This window comes from Equus asinus, chromosome 18, assembly GCF_041296235.1.
Source record: "Equus asinus isolate D_3611 breed Donkey chromosome 18, EquAss-T2T_v2, whole genome shotgun sequence".
In the NCBI taxonomy this organism is placed as follows: Eukaryota; Metazoa; Chordata; class Mammalia; order Perissodactyla; family Equidae; genus Equus; species Equus asinus.
Window position 1 is genome coordinate 13,547,483 of NC_091807.1, and position 4,930 is coordinate 13,552,412.

The following is a 4,930-nucleotide window of genomic DNA, read 5'->3' on the forward strand; positions in this document are numbered from 1 at the left end:
GACACCGTAACTAAATTGTTAGAATAAACAACGTCAGGAAAGTAAATTATCCAAAGGAATAGGAAATCAACAAACGAAGAAAAATTAGCACTTCCAAAGTCAAAGATATGAGAGAGTATCCATTCCTGGCACACACAAATTACTCCATTAAGATTTATTGAATGAAGAAATGAATCAATAAACAAATCAATGCAAAAAATAATAAATGAGGATATTGGTAACAGTTTTATTCTGGTCTACTTTAAGATAGCTACATAATATCCACTCTTCATCTAAAATTTCCACTTTTTAAACTATGCACAAATTAGGACACACGTACACCCAAATTTCTCCAGACAAGAGTTGTTTCACAAAAGTAATCATTTTTCCCCTGGAAAATTAAATAGAATCAGTGGAAGTCATTGATGAAAAGCAGTGGTAAGCACTAAGAATTAGTTTTCCTCCACTATTGCCCTATTTCTCAGTGCACTCACTCAGTAGGGAAGGTATTAATCTGTTCAGTTTTATCCTAGAATGACATTTTTACATTTAGTTAAAGATACAACACATGCACTAAGCATAGCCTCACCAAAGGGCACACTCTAATAAAGACAGCACAACATGCTTCTATAACCTAGCAAGGTCAATCCATGAGAAGAATAAATTAAGAGACAATTGAGTAACTGCTGGAATAATCTGAGAAGATAGGAAGGAAGATCATGCCTGGAGAACAAAACGATAGAAAAATAAATATAAAATGATGAGGTCACAAGGTATATCTTCAACTTAATAAACCAGGAAAGTTTGAGTCAGAAGACAAGGGTTCTACTTCTGTGACTCACTTTGCAATATAGGACAAAATGTTTTAAGGTCTTTGTGCTTGAGTTTCTCAGTTCTTGCTTCCATTCTTTGCATTCCTCACTTGCTATGTAGCAGCTATAAACACCTTTTTAAAACATTAATCAAACCCTATCACTTCCCTGCTTAAATCTCTCCAATAGTTCCTTGCTACAATTGGAACAAAATCTAACCCATTCCCCCATGACCTCCATCACCCTACGTGAACAGAACCCTGCCTATCTCTCTGAAGTCACGTCCTTCCACTTTTCCCCTCATTCACTGTTTCTGGCTCACTTTATGTTCCTTAAACTCTACAAAGCTCATATTTGCTGTTTGTCTGTCTAGAATACTGAGCCTCAGGTCCTTCTGTGATTGGCTATTTCTTGTCATTCAGGTGTCAGCTCCAATGCCACCTCCTCAGAGATGTCTTACTTGACTTTCTATAGGAAAATAGTCACCCCATCCTCATCCATCTATCTCTATCATTTAACTGTGACTTTTCTTTATAAAACTTACCACTATGAAAAATCATATCTTTCTCACTATTTATGTGCTTATATATGTGTGTGTTCCTCCTATAAAACATCTCTTTGCCCATTTTATTCATCACTGAAATCTCTGGCTCACAGTTGATGCTCCATAGTATTTGTAGATGAAAGAGAAGAATGAAGAAAGAAAGGAAGGCAAGGAAGGGAAAAACGAAAGGACAGAGGAAGGGAGGGACAGAATTGAACAAATAAAATATGTAACAATAAAAAGAGAAAAACACATGAAAAAGTATATTGGAAATAACCATCAAGACATTATTTAGATACCACACTATGCTTGAATATACTTTAATACCACATACTTGCTATGATTTAAAGGAACTCCATACAGTATTGTTTTCATTTTCTTGATATTTCAGTGAAAACTGAACAATGCAAAGATTTTTGTGCATATGTGGGGGAGTGGATGTGGATATGTATTTTAATTTTCGTGCTTTATTTAGGTGAAACTAGGGTATAAAGAAACATAAGAGACACCCTGAGAGCACACTCAAGATGTCAGCATTCACAAACCCATGTGCTACCCCTCTAAATTACACTCCTCCAGCTGGCTTGGTTAATTTTGAAGTGGATAAGCTAACAGTGCCAGATCACACCCACACAGTATAAAACTGTATAAGAACACAATAAAACAGTTATAAACAATGGATTATTTCAGTGGCATATGGTAGATACACAGTCAGGCCAGCCTCAAATGCAACTTTTGGATTCTGTTTAAAAATCAGTGCCTAAAATATAGATTTAGCATTCAAGACACTCTTTGTAAGCAGTAAGGATTTATTCCAAAGGGAAGAAAGGGATGGTCAGACAAAGGAGAAAAAGAAAACAGTGGTCACCAGAGAAGGAAGACAAAGGAGAATTAGTAAATAGTGCATGCATGACATTCTACAAGAGACAATACAAAATGCATGAAAGCATCAACAGGAAGAGATGGCAACAAGTAGACTGATAAGTTTAAAGGAAAACAAATATGGAGAATACCAAGAGAAGGAGAGCAAAGGAGAAGGGAGAAAGAATAAAATTTTAAAATTTCCTCCTATACTGACTATCTGGGTATAAAAATAAAATTTTTTTCCACCAAAATGATGACAAAAATCTCATAGTGCACATTAAAGAGAGGTTGGAAATATGCTGCTGAAATCTTATCTATACCATCCCTAAGTGAAAATCTCCTCTCCCAAACGTGTCTTCCCCATCACCTCAATCCTCAACCATCTTCTTCTGGGGAAGAGATGCTTCAGAACAACAAGCAGTCACTCCAAATTGCTGGGATTAAAGCTTCCAAGAGAAGAGCTCAGAGCACAGCCCACTTTTTACCTTCTAATATCCTATCTATGAACTGTATTTCAATGTAAATATGACTTTCCTAGAATCAAGAGAGAGACTGCACAGTTAGACACTAATAATTGATGATAAAGTATTTTTCCAGAAGGGCTAGCTTCTTGAGTATTTGATGACACTGGCTACCTACATGTTTTCAAGTCAGAGTCTTGTTGATGGATAGTTTCTCAATAACACAAGAAATCTGAATAAAGTTAATTATTAATATATTGAAACATTTCAAACTAATTTGTAATAAGAATGATAGCAAGATGACCTGGCCCTCATTTACCCATAGAAACACTGATTTAACAGTGACATATAGGCCAAAATGCCTTTATGAAAATTCCAGAATTCAGTTAAGAAGTTGCAGTGTCCCAAGTGAGAACAAATCTGAGAACAGCCGCATTGAAACAGGTAAGAACAGTAATTTCACTTTACCCACATTAGATGCTTCCCCAAGTCAGCACAGGTCAATGCCAGGAGACAATGTCCCAGCCCAAGATTACTACCTCATGGGGAAAGCAAAGAGTGGAGCATGCCTCAAATGTTCTGGCTTTTTGGAGAGCTGCCTGAGGAACTGGTTTCTGTCTCACCTCACTTGGAAGACTGACCAAACCAGTATAGTTTGCATGCCTGGGGACCTCTAAAAACAAAGGAAAGTGGTGGATGGCTTGTCGCAGCCAGCACAACTCAGCCCAACTAGGAGAAGTGGCATAACCTGAGCATTATCCTTCAGGAGGGAGGGAGGGGAGCTGAGTATGTGTCTGGAATTCCAGCTCTTTGGAGGACTGCCCAAGGGACTGGTTTCTGTCTTGCCTCACTTGGGGCACTGACAGAATCAATGTAGTTTGAACATCTGAGGACTGCTCAGAACATAGCAAAGAGATAGGTGGCTTGCTATGGCTGGGACAGCACAGCATGATTGAGAGAATGTGCACAACTTGAGGTTTCTCCCTTGGGAGGAAGAGAGAAGAATGGAGTGAGTGTCCAACGCTCTGACTTTTCAGAGGACTGCCAGAGGGACTGGTATCTGACTCGGGGCACTGAGAGGGAGCCAGTATACTCTGCATACCTAGTGGCCACTGAGAATAAGGGAGAGCTAGGCAGCTTGCTTCTGTAAAACTAGAGAACTTTCAGTGCCACAGACAGACACCAGAGGGAGTAAAAGATTATAAGCTACTGAAAAAGAAAGCAGCAACTGAGAAATTGTACACACAAGCCCAAAGAAGTCATACTGCCCACCAACTGGTTTCAGAGGCCCTCAGAATCTCTAGTTGGGCTGACTGGTGAAAATCTTGTGCTGTATATGAAGCCAGTCTGTAAAGACTGGAAGAGGTAGCTGCTTTTTCAAGTGCAAAAATCCCAAGATAAAGTTGCAGAATGCATGAAGAAAAAAGGAAACATGGTCCAATCAAAGGAACAAAAGAAGTCTCCAGAAAACAAACCTAAAGAAACAGAGGTACATGAATTACCTGAAAAAGAATTCAAAATAACCATCATAAAGATGCTCAGTGAGCCCAAGAAAATAAGGCATGAATAAAATGAGAGTATCAAGAGATGGAAAATATTTAAAAAGAACCAAATAGAAATTTTAGTGCTGAAGAATACAATAACTGCACTGAAAAATCCACCAGAGGGGTTCAACATCAGATTTATCAATCAAAAGGACATATAAGTGAACTTGGAGAGAGGTCATTTCAAATTATCCAATCACAGGAACAAAAAGAAAAAATAATGAAAAAGAATATGAAACAAAAGGGATTTATAAGACATGATCAAGCTGACTAATATACCCATTATGGGAGTCCCAGAAGAAGAAAGCAGAGAAAAACAAGCAGAAAGCTATTTAGACAAATAATGGCCCAAACCATCCCAAATCTGGGAAGAAAATGAACATCCAGATTCAAGAAGTCCAAGAGATTCCGACGAAAATGAATCCAAAGAAATCCAACCAGAGACATATTTTCAATCAAACTGTAAAAAGTCAAAGGCTAAGATAGAATTTTGAAGGTGGCAAGCAAAAAGAGACATCATATACAAGAGAACCCCCATAAGACTTGTGATATGGTGATTTATAAAAAATATATACTTGGTCTTAATCATGCAAGATGGATTAGTTCTAGATAGTTCTACTGTACGTTGTGCTTATAATTAACAATACTGCACTGTACACTTACAATTTTGTAAAGAGGGTAGATCTCATGTTATATGTTTTTTACCACAATTAAAAAATAATTTGT